The sequence below is a fragment of the Stenella coeruleoalba genome (assembly GCF_951394435.1).
Source record: "Stenella coeruleoalba genome assembly, chromosome: 18".
Taxonomy (NCBI): Eukaryota; Metazoa; Chordata; class Mammalia; order Artiodactyla; family Delphinidae; genus Stenella; species Stenella coeruleoalba.
The window spans coordinates 22,648,097-22,665,006 of record NC_137164.1 but is presented as its reverse complement, the minus strand read 5'-3'; the positions used below and the strand labels follow the sequence as shown (position 1 = coordinate 22,665,006).

General features: G+C 39.1%; 1 protein-coding gene across 7 annotated transcripts in view; it reads right to left on the bottom strand.

Annotated features, from left to right (window-relative positions):
* The window catches only part of ENOX1 (ecto-NOX disulfide-thiol exchanger 1), a 609,053-nt gene that overhangs the window by 530,694 nt on the left and 61,449 nt on the right, over positions 1 to 16,910 (bottom strand). The window contains exon 1 of one of the 7 annotated variants that reach the window (XM_079902714.1): positions 5,913 to 5,997. The exons of the other annotated variants lie outside the window; for them this stretch is intronic. The gene's annotated coding sequence lies outside the window, so the exon portion shown is untranslated. Of the gene's footprint in view, positions 1 to 5,912; positions 5,998 to 16,910 lie in introns of those variants that run through there. 7 annotated transcript variants of the gene reach the window in all.

Genomic DNA, 16,910 nt, shown 5'->3' with positions numbered 1-16,910 from the left:
TAAAACTACCACATGACTAAGGTATTTACCCAAAGAATACAAAAACAGTAATTCAGAAAGATATCTGCACCCCTATGTTCATTGCAGCATTATTTACAATAGCCAAGATATGGAAACAACCTAACTGTCCATCAATAGATAAATGGGTAAAGATGTAGTATGTATATGTATTTGTGTATATATACACACACAAATGCATACACACACACACACACACACAGAGGCGATGGAATATTACTCAGCATAAAAAAGAATGAAATCCTGCCATTTGCGACAACACGGATAAAGTCATTATGCTATGTGAAATAAGTCAGACAGAGAAAGACAAACATACTAACATATGATTTCATTCATATGTAGAATCTAAAAAAACAAATTAACAAACAAAATTTAAAAAAAAAAACACCTCATAGATACAGAGATTAAATTACTGGTTACCAGAGGGGAAGGGGTTGGGGCATGGGCAAAATGGGTGAAGGGGGTCAACTGCACGGTGATGGATAGTAACTAGACTTGGGATGGTGATCACTTTGTAGTATATACAGGTGTCAAATTACAATGCTGAATATCCGAAACATACAATAAATAATAATATTAAGAATAATAATATTATACAGAATATGGAGCTCAGGTTCACCAACTAGTGATGTTATTCTCTTGCTACGAGGTGTCCCAAAGAGAAGGCTCAAAAGAGCTAACACATTTATCAGCCGAAGTCATGCTCCTCTCCCTGAGACTAGGCCAGGAGTTGGACAGCAAGAATTTTACAAATATTAATAAAAGCATATCTTTTGTCTCCTGTGTCAAGTTTATCTTCCACCAGGAATAAATTTCTGCAGGAGCAGTAACTGCTGGTCACTGCCGTTGTTATTTCTACAGCCACCTTCTGCTCCTGGCCAGCTATGAGCCACTTAAAATAGTTTTGATGCTCTTAACTTTCTTGGTAACCAGATATGATCCAAGGAGCGCATGATGACAATATTATTTTTCAAAGCAAACCACATATTCAGACAACAAAGGAATGAAACTAAGTATGGTCGTGCAATTGAAAAAATGTAAACCCACAGAAAAACACACATGAAAGGACAAAGAAAATCTCAAGTTTTTAAGCTCTGACTTTTGTTATGCAATTTCATATCTCAACTTTAGTCATTCAGTGACCATCCTATCATCTGCATGAGATTAAAAAATGAACTACTAGCGAACACCTGGATCACCTCAAAAATATACACTTTAACCAATGCTTTAGCCAATCAAGGACAAAGAGAAGAACAGGCTTAAAGGAGGAAGTAGAAATTCTCCTTTGATCAGAATTCAGCCCTAAAGAGACTAAAGAAAACATATTGCTTCTTTTAGGCAAAAGCACTTGAACTTTGGCCTCAAGGCCAAAGTCCTGCACCAAGGAACACCCTGAACATCTGTCTCTATCTTTTCTTTCCCCCATGCAAGTGTTGGTTACTGACACTCCAGCTCTTTCCTGGAGCCCTTCTTGCCATCTCAGACTCCAGAGTAAAGGCCCATGTCCTCCAAATCATTTTAATGAACTCAAGTTACATCCTTCTTTATGATCATTCTGTGGCTAATTCCTCACTACATGTGTTCAACCGGATGGAAAGAAAAGAGCAACACCCACCTCCAGATGCAGCAATTATCCCTACCACCCAGTTGAGGTTCCGCTTTGCAAGGATAACCAGAATTGTGCTGTCCCTCACAGCGCAGACACAGATTAAAATGAATTCAATCCACGTTCCTTTCTACTTGGCTGGCAGACAACCTAAGTAGACCATCATCACAAAGTGGTTCTAGAAAGTCTATTTTAGACGTGGTCGGGGGCTCACCACGAGGAGAACGGGGATGGCAAGAGATGGTGATGGAGTCCACAGGCAGCTGCTGTGGAAGAAGAGGGGACGGAGCAGAGGCAGGAGTGTAGAGAGGCTCGTGTTCTGAATTAAACCTTGTGTCAGATGGCCAAGGGACAGACAGGATTCGACAGCCTCCCTCCACTCTCCTTCCCATCCCACCCTCCCCACTAACCCCACCTTTAATCAAATGTATGAAGCCATCTGAAAAATATTATCAGCTTTGGGGGGTGGGGTTAATGCTAAAATCATCGCCCTTATTATTAGGCATTTGCTTATTGATGCTTTCATTTTAAAGAAGTCAAATTTTAAGGTTACTTGTAGATCCCAAATAGCCGTATTATTAATAGCACATCTGATAGGAACACTAATATCACCAATCCACAACAAGAACTCATTCTACATGTAAAACAAAGGCCCCCACTTACCCTACTTTTTATTACAGGAAATGTCCCATAGCCTAAAGTACTCAAAGCTGGGGTGCCAGCTGTGGGAATTTAATACCTCTTGGGCTTTTATGAATCCAATTTCCCCTCCTTTTATTTTCCTTTGCTTTTTTCTTTTCTTGTCATCTTTCTTGTTCTTCTTCCCTGAAGAGGGATGAAGGGACAAAACTAAGGTGGGGAGAGGGCAAGTGACCTATGAATCAAACCGGCCAGATTTTCACAAGTCAGAGCACGTTCATTTCCTGGAATGGTCCTCAGAATAAAAGAAAGGAGTGGAAACCTCAAATTCATAAGTTTTAGTTCAATGCCATTGCTTAAATGTGGAATTAAAGACAGTCTGAACAAAATAGCATCACTTGTCAATTTAAAAGGGGTAAAAAGCATTTTTTTCTTTCCACATCTATTTTCCAGGCCTCCTTAGATTGCAGGATTTCGCGGGGTGGTGATATCCATCTGAGTCTAGCACAGTGCTCATGTCTCTGGCATTCGATACTCCACCCATTCAGTGAACATCTGGAGAGCTTGGGCAAATACATTATTGTTTCCCATAAAGTGCACTGAGATCAAGGACTCTCTGGGATGGCAACAGAGTCTGAGTAAAATAAGAATTTAATATATTCATTTGAGAAAATGAATGCTGGATTAAGGAAAAAGAAAAAAACATTTCTACACAGCAGAAATTCTTGCAGAATGTGAGATGCGCTGGGAATTTCTAAGAGAGGGGTATGGTGAGTCGTATTTCCCAAGACTTATCTGACCACTAACTCCTTGGTGTTACATGTCACTAGTCAACGTTCTATGAAACACAAGTTGGAGAGGAAAAAATGGGCCACATCTTTACAATCCAATCATGCATATTTATAAAATATTTTGTCTGAATTATTTTTAAATGGCAGATGGAGGTGTGTGGAGCATCATCAGAACGTAAGTGACTGGGAGAGGAGGGTGGAGAGAAAGTGTCTGCCCTTTCTTTGGTCAGTTAAGCTCCTAACGAGCTCCTGGGCACCCAGTTACCTTCCAACTCAAACCTGAGCCTCTCTCTCTGCTTTATTCATTCAATCAAGAGTAATAATCATAATAACCACTTAGACCAGTCCTTTTGTTCCATACGTGAGAAAAGAGAGGCCCCAAAATAGGTATCTACTTTGCCCGAGGTCATTTAGTGAAAAAGTGGCAGAAGATAGAACAGAAAATCCAATATTTCAAATATCCAACGTTCCCTAAAATTGTATTTACTCAATATGTACTCCAGATCTAATATAGGCTAAGATAAAGGAGAAAATCTACATCAGTATTTATTTAACTCAGATTAAAACACCACTCTTGATTACAGTAAAATTTGGCTTTGGGGCTAACTCAGCTAGGCCTAGGTAAACATTCTCTCTTGCATTATTTATGGAGAAGGCAGCCGTCTCATGTAAATATGATTCACACTGGAAATGGTGGAATCCCCTCGGCTTCTACTCTGGGAGACCACCCCCCCTCATTTCGGGGTAGGATTCCCTCCTCTGGGGGAATCTCTGGAAAATCTCCCCTACCCTAAATTTGGGTTCCCCTCTTCCCCGCTACCCATTGGGGTGGGGAATCTTTTCCACTCTCACAATTTTACCCACCCCACATATGCTAATAGCTCCCAAATGCATAACTGTAGTTAGCCACCCTAAATACTTCTGCAGTAAAGCAGCAAAGAGAAGAGAAGCAAAGAAGGGAAAGAAAGGAAGGAGAGAAAAGGTGGACTCCCCAGGGCTGGCCTTGCAGCAGAGAAACTGTTTCTTTCCCATGGCGCATCAAATTAGGCACAGCCTCATTTTCGTCCATAAACTTGATCCTTCGCTTTTGCTCCCAGTTTCAACCGTTAGCGCCAGCAGTCCTCTAGATGCCCAAACAAGAAATCTGGGATTCATTCTATATTACTCCATTGCCCTCAGAACTTACATCCAATTAAACTCCAGGGCTGACTGCTTTTACCAATAAGATTCCAATTCTCCCTTTTAGCTTGGATAACTCAAAAAGTCTCCCCCCCACCCCAGCTAGTTTGCATGCCTCTGGTCTTATTCCCACCCTCAAGCCCATTCTCTATTCAAGAAACCATTCCCCAGAGATCCTCGTAAAACACAAAACTGACTCCATCTCATCTGTGCTCAAAACCCTTCATCAGCACCGTATCGCTTACAGCCCTAACTCCCTAACATAGGCTCCCATGTACCTCTGTCCAACAGCTAGCCTCACCATCACGGCCCCGTACTCTGTGTGGTCCGGGAACTGCTCATGACTTCCTGCTGTGCCTGCATTATTTCTGACCTCAGTGCTTGTTAACGCTGCTCCCGCATCCTCACCTCGATTCTGCAGGATTCAACTCAGGCACCCTCTCCTCCAGGAAGCTTTCCCTGGCTTGGGCTAGTCTAGCTATCCATTCTCAGTACTTCTGTGATACCCTGTAACCTGCAACTGCTCTCTCATAGGGCTTCCTCAGTCTTCTTGATGGTGTGTCTCATCTCTGAGGGCAGAAACAATGTCTTCCTCCACTCCAGATGCCCAGCCCCTAGCACAGTGCCAATTACATAAGAGGTACCCAATAAATGTCTACTGAATGAATAAAACGAGTAACGAGCTATGACAAGCACAAACCCACTCATCCCACCATGTCTCTGAGCTCCTCCCCACTTCCCAGAACCCCTGCCAAGTTCTAGGTAATGGCCATGGGTAATCACATCAATTTGCCATACACTAGAGATTACTCCCATGTAAACTTCACTCGTTCGGCTGGCCTTTCCAAGCCAGTTTTAATTAACAAGGTTTTCTCTGTTAAGATGTTTCCCATAGAGTGTTTCCTGGACTGCATTATTCTGATGTGTGCCTCAGTTCTCGGTCACTCTCTGTGGATGGAGCCTTCTACAGTAATTGACAGAGTTTACAGTGTTTTAAAAGTTCCTGTTGAAGACATTTCTAAGCAGAATATTAGAGCCACGTGTTTTCACTCAATCATAATGCCCTTCCTGAGCCAAACTTACTTAGGCTTGGTCCCCGTCCTATTTTTTTCTTTGTTTGGGAATAATTTGAGAAAAGAAAAAAAATCCACTGAGCCATTCTGGAGTGAGAGGAGATTTAAAATTATTAAAACATACTTTACAATGAAGGTGCAACTGCTTTTGGCTCAGAATAACCAGCATAATTCAAAAATGCATTCAAACTACATTTCAATTTAGTATCTAGCTTAGTCTTCCTGATGAAATCACTGTCTCATCAGCTTAAAGCAAAATAAAGTAGTTCAAGTTAAAAAGGACTAAAGCTATCACTTCTGACTAAATGCAATCAGCATAGTATTTTAGCAGAACATTGTGATTATTATAATACCTAATAATAATAAACATTTCTGCCATCAGGGTCTTTGGCACTGCAGAGAACAGAAAGGAGCTTGCCCCATGGACTTCTAATGTAAATTAAACAAGCAATATGGGCACACAAGTTTCACAGGTTAGAGTTAATTAACATTTTATCCCAAGCAGAGAAAAGGGAAAGAAAATTAAAATCAATATTAACAGCATCAGAATTCACTTCAAACCTTATAGGAGTCACCTGTAATGTGAATATAACTTAAGAGACTTACAACATCACCAAGTCCAGACTGATGTCCCTTGCTCCTGCCTACTCAGCTAACCCTTAAAAACAGCGGATTTGCATGGTTGATTCTTATACAGCCTTACACAGCCAGTGGCAGACCTGCCAAGAGACATAGGACACATTAGCTGAACTCCAGGGACCCACCCCTGTTGTATGACTCAATTTCCTCTCTTTTTTCTTCCCCCACTCCTTATGAGTAAGTATCCAATAACAGAAAAAACATTGAACCTAGATTTATCTCCTACTGTATTTATCCTTTTTTAAATTGAAGTATAGTTGATTTATAATATATTAGCTTCAGGTGTACAACATAGTGACTGAATATTTTTATAGATCGATTATACTCCATTTAAAGTTATTACAAAATAATGTCTATAGTTCCTTGTGCTATACAGTATATCCTTGCTGCATATCTATTCCACACATGCACCCCAATGTTCACAGCAGCACCATTTACAATAGCCAAGAGATGGAAGCAACCTAAGTGTCCACCGACAGAGAAATGGATGAAGAAGATGTGGGATATATGCACATGGAATATTACTCAGCCATAAGAAGAGTGAAATTTTGCCATTTGCAACAATATGGATGGACCTAAAAAATATTATGCTTAGGGAAGTAAGTCAGAAAAGACAAATACTCCACATTAGCACTTACATATGGAATCTAAAAAATAAAACAAATGAATGTATATATCAAAATAGAACAAACAGACTCACAGACATAGAAGACAAACTAGTGGTTACCAATGGCGAGAGGGAAGCGGGAAGGGGAAAGATTGGGATATGAGATTAAGAGATACACTGTGGTTATTTTTAAGTATACACCCTCAAATCCTTTTTTTTTTTAAGATTTTCTTGCACCAATTTTTAATTGAGATATAACTGACATATAACATGATATTAGTTTCAGGTATGTGACATGATTTGATATTTATATATGTTGTGAAATGATCACCAAAATGTCTTGTTAGCATCCATCACCATACATAGTTACAAATTTTTTGTCTTGTGATGAGGACTTTTAAGATCTACACTCTTAGCAACTTTCAAAAATGCAACACCATATTATTAACTGTAGTCACCATGCTGCACATTACATACCCATGAAATTTGGGAAATTTGTACATTTTGATCCCCTTCATCCATTTCTCCTACCCCCCCCCAGCCCCCACCTCTAGCAACCATCAATCTTTCCTCTGTATCTATGAGTTTTGCTTGTTGTTAAATATGTGTTTAATTCCACATTTAAGTGAGATCACATGGTATTTGTCTTTTCCTGTCTGACTTATATCACTTAGCATAATGCCCACAAGGATCAACCATATTGTTGCATGTTGTGTAGAGTGTAAGTTTCATTTTCTGCATGTGGTTGTCCAGTTTTCCCAACACCATTTATTGAAGGGACGGTCCTTTCCTGATTGTATATTCTTGGCTCCTCTGTCATAAACTAATTGACCATAATTGTGTGGGTTTATTTCTGGCCTCTCTATTCTGTTTCGTGTATCTCAATTTTTAAAAAAAGAATACTTTTTCATACATTTTTATCCTACTTGGCCACATTCTTTCTAAACTAATTTGGGTTTACTGACTGAATGATCTAGCACTGCTTCTGCTTAATGTTTAAGATTATAAAATATGTAGATCTGTAATAACAAAATTGAATCATTATTCTGACATATTATTTCAAAAGTAATTATATTTTATAGTATGTCAGCTTGAAGATGATCTCCAAAATATTCAGGTAACTTAAGACTTTAAACTGATGCTAAATTTATCTAAATAATGTATATTTTTTAGATACTAAGATAATTTTTAAGAAAAATAAATACTGAAACTTCAATTACTAGGCTTAATTTTAGGTTCATTTACTTTTTGCCCCTGTATTCATATGGTAGAGGATATCCTATGTAATATACCTTTTTATATGTATATATATATATATATATATATATATACACACTTCTTAATGAAAATATCCATTTTTGCCACTTGTAGATGATGTACTAGAAAGATGCTTTACGGATATAGAGTACTACAGAAAGTTCACGGGAAGGGAATTTTATTTGTCAGTGTCAAAGTTGGCTAACATTAGATACGTTTATTTAAAATATTTTCAAAAAGAATTTTAGCATCAAATATTGTAGTAATACAAATCTAAAGTTTTGTTTTCTTTCTGCTAAAACAACACAATTTTCTTGAACTACTGGCCTACTCTCTTCTAATTTACATTTTAAAAATTGACGTGATATTCACATAACAGAAAACGAACCATTTTAAAGTGAAAATTGTAGTGCAATTTAGTTCATTCATAATGTTGTGCAACCATTACCACTATGAATTTCCAGAACATTGTCATTGACACAAAAGAAAACCCTTTGTCACACCCCATTTCCCTCTCCCCCCAACTCTTGGCAACCACTGATCACTTTTCTGTATTATGGATTTGCCTTTCTGGATATTTTATACAAATGGAATCATTTGATACGTAGCCTTTTGTGCTTGGCTTCTATTAGGTTGAAGTTTTCAAGGTTCATCTATGTTGTATATCATGTATCAGTATTTCAATCTATTTATGGCTAAATATTCTTTATAGCTAAATATGGATATACCACACATTCTTACCATTCCTCTTTGGATGAAATTTGTGATGTTTTCACCTTTGGCTATAGTAAATAGTGCTACTATGAAAATTTATGTACAAGTTTTTGTTTGAATACAGGTTTCTAATTCTTTTGGCTAGATATCTAGGAGTGGAATTGCTGCATCATGGGATAATTCTATGTTTAACTTTAGAGGAATCACCAAACTGTTTCCCACAGTGACTGATCAGTTTTACATTTCCACCAGCATTGTACAAGTGTTCCAATTTTTCTACATCCTCACTGACACATTATTTTCTGCATTTTTTCTATATATAGCTGTCTTAGTGTATGTGAACTGGTATCTCATTGTGGTTTTGATTTGCATTTTCCTAAGGATTAGGATGTTGAGCATTTTTTCATATGCTTTTTAGGCATTTGTATGTCTTCTCTGGAGAAACGTCTGTTCAAGTCCTTTGCCCATTTTTATTTTATTTTTTTAACACCTTTATTGGAGTATAATTGCTTTACAATGGTGTGTCAGTTTCTGCTTTATAACGAAGTGAATCAGTTACACATATACATATGTTCCCATATCTCTTCCCTCTTGCGTCTCCCTCCCTCCCACCCTCCCTATCCCACCACTCTAGGGGGTCAAAAAACACCAAGCTGATCTCCCTGTGCTATGCGGCTGCTTCCCACTAACTATTTTATGTTTGGCAGTGTATATATGTCCATGCCACTCTCTCACTTTGTCACAGCTTACCCTTCCCCCTCCCCATATCCTCAAGTCCATTCTCTAGTAGCTCTGTGTCTTTATTCCCATCTTACCCCTAGGTTCTTCATGACCTTTTGGTTTTTTCGTAGATTCCATATATATGTGTTAGCATACGGTATTTGTCTTTCTCTTTCTGACTTACTTCACTCTGTATGACAGACTCTAGGTCCATCCACCTCACTACAAATAACTCAATTTCATTGTTTTTTATGGCTAATATTCCATTGTAAATATGTGCCACATCATCTTTATTCATTCATCTGTTGATGGACACTTAGGTTGCTTCCATGTCCTGGCTATTGTAAATAGTGCTGCAATGAGAATTTTGGTAGACAAGACTCTTTCTGAATTATGGTCTTCTCAGGGTATATGTGTAGTAGTGGGACTGCTGGGTCATATGGTAGTTCTATTTTTAGTTTTTTGTGGGGGTTTTTTGTGGTACCCGGGCCTCTCACTGTTGTGGCCTCTCCCGTTGCGGAGCACAGGCTCCGGACGCGCAGGCTCAACAGCCATGGCTCATGGGCCTAGCCACTCCACTGCATGTGGGATCTTCCGGACTGGGGCACAAACCCGTCTCCCCTGCATCGACAGGCGGACTCTCAACCACTGCGCCACCAGGGAAGCCCCTATTTTTAGTTTTTTAAGGAACCTCCATACTGTTCTCCACAGTGGCTGTATCAATTTACATTCCCACCAACAGTACAGAGGGTAGCCTTTTCTCCACACCCTCTCCAGCATTTATTGTTTCTAGATTTTTTGTTGATGGCCATTCTGACTGGTGTGAGATGATATCTCATTGTAGTTTTGATTTGCATTTCTCTAATGATTAATGATGTTGAGCATTCTTTCAAGTGTTTGTTGGCAATCTGTATATCTTCTTTGGAGAAATGTCTATTTAGCTCATCTGCCCATTTTTGGATTGGGTTGTTTGTTTTTTTGTTATTGAGCTGCTTGTAAATTTTGGAGATTAATCCTTTGTCAGTTGCTTCATTTGAAAATATTTTCTCCCATTCTGAGGGCTGTCTTTTCATCTTGTTTATGGTTTCCTTTGCTGTGCAAAAGCTTTGCAGTTTCATTAGGTCCCATTTGTTTATTTTTGTTTTTATTTCCATTTCTCTAGGAGGTGGGTCCAAAAGGATCTTGCTGTGATTTATGTCATAGAGCATTCTGCCTATATTTTCCTCTAAGAGTTTGGTAATGTCTGGCCTTACATTTAGGTCCTTAATCCATTTTGAGTTTATTTTTGTGTATGGTGTTAGGGAGTATTCTAATTTCATACTTTTACATGTACCTGTCCAGTTTTCCCAGCACCACTTACTGAAGAGGCTGTCTTTTCTCCACTGTATATTACTGCCTCCTTTATCAAAGATAAGGTGACCATATGTGCGTGGGTTTATCTCTGGGCTTTCTATCCTGTTCCATTGATCTATATTTCTGTTTTGGTGCCAGTACCATACTGTCTTGATTACTGTAGCTTTGTAGTATAGTCTGAACTCAGGGAGCCTGATTCCTCCAGTGTCATTTTTCCTTTCTCAAGATTGCTTTGGCTGTTCGGGGTCTTTTGTGTTTCCATACGAATTGTGAAATTTTTTGTTCTACTTCTGTAAAAAATACTACTGGTGGGCTTCCCTGGTGGCGCAGTGGTTGAGAGTCTGCCTGCCAATGTAGGGGACACGGGTTCATGCCCCAGTCTGGGAAGATCGCACGTGCCGCAGAACAGCTGGGCCCGTAAACCATGGCCGCTGAGCCTGCGCGTCCAGAGCCTGTGCTCCGCAATGGGAAAGGCCACAACAGTGAGAGGCCCATGTACCGCAAAAAAAAAAAAAAAAAAAATGGTATTGGTACTTTGATAGGGATTGCACTGAATCTGTAGATTGCTTTGGGTAGTAGAGTCATTTTCACAATGTTGATTCCTCCAATCCAAGAACATGGTATATCTCTCCATCTATTTCTATCATCTTTGATTTCTTTCATCAGTGTCTTATAATTTTCTGCATACAGGTCTTTTGTCTCCTTAGGTAGGTTTATTCCTCGATATTTTATTCTTTTTGTTGCAATGGTAAATGGGAGTGTTTTCTTGATTTCACTTTCAGATTTTTCATTATTAGTGTATAGGAATGCCAGAGATTTCTGTGTATTAATTTTGTATCCTGCTACTTTACCAAATTCATTGATTAGCTCTAGTAGTTTTCTGGTAGCATTTTTAGGATTCTCTATGTATAGTATCATGTCATCTGCAAACAGTGACAGCTTTACTTCTTTGCTGATTTTGATTCCTTTTATTTCTTTTTCTTCTCTGATTGCTGTGGCTAAAACTTCCAAAACTATGTTGAATAACAGTGGTGAGAGTGAGCAGCCTTGTCTTGTTCCTGATCTTAGGGGAAATGGTTTCATTTTTTTACCATTGAGCATAATGTTGGCTGTGGGTTTGTCATATATGGCCTTTAGTATGTTGAGGAAAGTTCCCTCTATGCCTACTTTCTGCAGGGTTTTAATCATAAATGGGCATTGAATTTTGTCAAAAGCTGTCTCTGCATCTATGGAGATGATATGTTTTTTCTCCTTCAATTTGTTAATATGGTGTATCACATTGATTGATTTGCATATATTGAGGATTCCCTGCATTCCTGGAATAAACCCCACTTGATCGTGGTGTATGATCCTTTTAACGTGCTATTGGATTCTGTTTGCTAGTATTTTGTTGAGCATTTTTGCATCTATGTTCATCAGTGATATTGGCCTGTAATTTTCTTTCTTTGTGACATCTTTGTCTGGTTTTGGTATCAGGGTGATGGTGGCCTCGTAGAATGAGTTTGGGAGTGTTCCACCCTCTGCTACATTTTGGAAGGGTTTGAGAAGGTTAGGTGTTAGCTCTTCTCTAAATGTTTGATAGAATTTGCCTGTGAAGCCATCTGGTCCTGGGCTTTTGTCTGTTGGAAAACATTTAATCACAGTTTCAATTTCAGTGCTTGTGATTGGTCTGTTCTTATTTTCTATTTCTTCCTGATTCAGTCTCGGCAGTTGTGTCTTTCTAAGAATTTGTCCATTTCTTCCAGGCTGTCCATTTTATTGGCATAGAGTTGCTTGTAGTAATCTCTCATGATCCTTTGTATTTCTGCAGTGTCAATTGTTACTTGTCCTTTTTCATTTCTAATTCTATTGATTTGAGTCTTCTCCCTTTTTTTCTTGATGAGTCTGGCTAATGGTTTATCAATTTTGTTTATCTTCTCAAAGAACCAGCCTTTAGTTTTATTGATCTTTGCTATTGTTTCCTTCATTTCTTTTTCATTTACTTCTGATCTGATCTTTATGATTTCTTTCCTTCTGCTAACTTGGGGGTTTTTTTGTTCTTTCTCTAATTGCTTTAGGTGCAAGGTTAGGTTGTTTATTTGAGATGTTTCCTGTTTCTTAAGGTAGGATTGTATTGCTATAAACTTCCCTCTTAGAACTGCTTTTGCTGTATTCCATAGGTTTTGGGTCGTTGTGTCTCCATTGTCATTTGTTTCTAGGTATTTTTTGATTTTCTCTTTGATTTCTTCAGTGATCTCTTGGTTATTAAGTAGTGTATTGTTTAGCCTCCATGTGTTTGTATTTTTTACAGATATTTTCCTGTAATTGATATCTAGTCTCTTAACGTTGTGGTCAGTAAAGATACTTGATATGATTTCAATTTTCTTAAATTTACCGAGGCTTGATTTGTGACCCAAGATATGATCTATCCAGGAGAATGTTCTATGAGCACTTGAGAAAAATGTGTATTCTGTTGTTTTTGGATGGAATGTCCTATAAATATCAATTAAGTCCATCTTGTTTAATGTATCATTTAAAGCTTGTGTTTCCTTATTTATTTTCATTTTGGATGATCTGTCCATTGGTGAAAGTGGGGACTCCCTCAAATCCTTTTAACCAAAGACTATTTGAAACTGATGTATAAACAATTTAAGCTTCTAGAATACACTTCCATTCTCATAAAATTAATTATATCTTCTACCAAGTCACTGAAACACACATGCCAAATAAGGATTAAGGCCCAATCAGCCCCCTACCACTTAAAAAAATATTTTAAGCGAATTAGTTTCCAACTGCTCAGTACTCAAGAACCAATACCAAAAACAGTACCCTTAAAAAAAAAAAAGACAATGGGCTATTAGCTGAAAGAATAATAAGATATATATTCCTCTCAAATCTTGCTCCAAGATTTTCTTAAATGAAAATCCCCACAAGAATTAAGTTGGTAAATTCCAAAAGTTCAGCATGGTTCAGGCAGCACTGTCTATTGATGTTTTTCGTTTACTGTCCCTCAGCACTCACTGGATTCTCTCTGACCTTTCGGTCCACCCCATGAAAGCCAGACAAAGCAAGTTCTCCACCTGTCCAGCAGACTGCTCTGGATGTGCCAGAGGCCAGGCCGCACATGGTGACAGCTCACATCACTGACACAAATTACAGCTAATTGCACAGGGCCCAAGCACAGCATAAAAGACAGCCCACATCCAAGAGACTAGGCCAGTCACAAGAGACACCTCACTATTAGCCAGTCCTTCCTGGAACCTCCCTCCATACCTAGTGGTAGAGGGTAAACCTCTCTCCCGGATATACCTTCAGACCTGGATGATTAGACCCCACTCCCCACAAAAAGTATATGTATCACGGGGGAATGGGGAACAAAAATATAAGGATTTCATGTACCCTAAATAATCTTATACCATTCTTACAGGGGAATATATATATATATATATATATATACACACACACACACACACACACACACAGATATATATATATGCGTGTGTGTATTATATAACACTGTATTTTATATAATGGTACATTTTCTCTTCTGTAGCAAAATAAAAGACCAGATAGTAATTGCTATGTGAAAGGTCCAGTAACTGTTTTTGAAGAACACTATCGGCTCAGTTACTTCCCACACAAAGAACTGAAAGATAATAACCTCTATGCACAAATGAATCTTGGCCTTTACAAACATGTCAGAAGCATCAAAAGGCATTAGCGTAAGCCACCTCCAACGTGGTGATTTATCCTTGGACTTTGTCTGAATGTTCCGAAGCAAAACAGAGACCCAGTCTTTCAATACACCGAAAGCACTGTCCTTTAAAAAAGCTTTTTTCATCTTTCTTTGTACCAGAGACTTGTTTTCCAAATACATTGTTCAGATTGCTGATCTGCAGGTTCAACGCCTCACCGAGAGGCTCTCTGCATCTTAGACATGGAAAAAAGCTTCAGCGTTATTCTGGGGTGAACTGTGTCCCCCGAAATGGTATGTTGAAGCCTAATATCTGGCATTTGTGGATCCAACCTTATTTGGAAATAGTCTTTGAAGATGTAATCGAGTTAAGATGAGACCATTACGGTGAGCCCGAATGCAATGTGACTGGCATCTTTATAGGAAGAAGAGTACAGATGCTGACACACAAGGGCCATGTGACAAGCAAGGCAGAGACTGATGTGCCATAGCACGAGCCAAGGAGGCCAAGGACTGCCTCCTACCGTTGCCAGCAAACCACCAGAAACCAGGGAGAGGCAAGGAAGGATCCCCCCCAGAGGCGTCAGGGGGAGCATGGCCCTGCCAATACCTCAACTTCAGACTTCTGGCCTCCAGAACTATGAGACAACAAATTTGTGTTGACTTAAGCTACCCTGTTTGTGGTACTTTATTACGGCAGCCCTTGGATACAAAGACAAGGGGCACCTCTTCCATCCTTTTACTTTGCAGCAGCACTTCAGGAAAACTCCCCTGATTGCTTGGATGGGGGCTAAGTCAAGCCCATAGAAGCCCCCTCCATAACCCATGCAAATAGATAAGATCCCCTGACAGCAGAAGTTCTTATCTGTGACCAAAAGAGAAACAAAAGTGTTGCTGCAGTCTGCCACCTTCAAACTTGAAAGTATCTTTGGAGACTGCTGAGGTCACCCTGCCTTCCTTTCCCTAAGGGACTCATCCTGGAGAAGGCAATAAGGCAGATCCAGAAATGCCAGCAATCAACTTCTGACCTGGCATTTGCCTTGCAGAACACCCAGATGTGAAGAGCCTTTAGCAACTTGCTGTTTTAACGTCTGTAGGTATGGGTGCATAGAGGGTGGCAGCTCTGGATTATTTAATGAGGTCACAGCATGTACTGCTAGCAACTGAGAAAACTGAGCATTCCTGTTGAAGAGATGGTAATAAAGAGGGATGTAAAGGAGAATCCAGCTTGCTTTGTTTGGAACAAAGTATGTGGGATATACTCCCAAGGACAGAGGACAGCTCTGGAGACACAGAATCAGAGAACTTACTATGAGAACCAGTCATATTTTTAGAGATCGCATACCATAATTTTACAGATGAGAAAAACCAGGCTCAAGATACATCTTTAGGACTTCACTGCCAACCCTGACCTAGGCAGGTCTTCTACCAGACTGCTGTCTGTCTGCTTCTCAGTCTCCAAAGAGGGGGGTGATGGTGCCCGTTTATAACGTGCTTTCAGACGCCCCAGCTAAAGCCAATTTTGTGCCAGCACAGAAACAACTAAACAAAAAACCCTAATGTTTTAAAATGGAAAATGGGTTTGGGAAAATGGGGGACACATTCCTATGCCATAAAATGTTAATCAAAATTCTCAGTGTTTAAACATATCAGAAAGCATGACATTTAAGGTAACAATCTAGGAAGCTGGGCCTTTAAAGATCACAATTACAACCTGGCTTTTCTGAAGAGACATAAAAAAATTCCTCTCTGCTACATACAAAAACAAAACAATAATGTAATCGATAAAACACATTATAGTATGTACCAAACTGAAACAAGCAATGAAATTTATTCCCACTCATTCTCAACCACACCAAGTACTTGTAGAATCGGGAAGTATGAAAGAAGAAGGCAAACGTGGAGCAAAAATGAAATGTGAAAGGTTAAAGGCCACAGAGAAAAACACTTCAAAACCTAAGGACAGTTAACACACATAGATTTCATCACTCCAGAAGGCTGTTCAAGGTTCAGGCTTCAAACAACACAGGTCTTCCATTCAGTACTGACCACAGCATGGACAATGGTGGCAGGAATCCTTGCTTTCTCAGACTTCCCACAAAAGTGCAGCATTAGAGAAGGTAAAGTGAACAATAGAGAATGATGATCAAAAGCCATTTTCAGAACTAACTACTTCCATTTTCCTCCTTTTATTGATTTTTTTTTTTAAACCTACTTTGCACTCTCTCAGGCAGCAGGGTTGCAGGGCACATCGTTTAATGTACCTTATTGATTCAATCGTACACATTTATACTTGTGTAGAAACTTTTGCTACAGTGCGTTTATTGATCTTTTAATTATTAATGGAGGCCAGAAAACCTGAAGAGCTTTATCGTAAATATTTTTTATTTTCTCAACTTACGGCAAGAAAAGTATCAAAAACGTTCAGCAGATGAAGCATCGTGCTTTGCTTATTCCCTCTAGTCAACGGGTTATGTTTCAGAGGTGCTGTCAGTAAGAATTTTTTTTCTAAAGTCAGGATTACATCGGACTGAACGACTCATTTGGATGAAAATGTCTTTTATGTTTTCAGTTTCTAGAAATATTCCTGACGTACCCTTAATTTAGCCCTGGGAATGGCAAGCAAGTGTTTCCTTTCAGT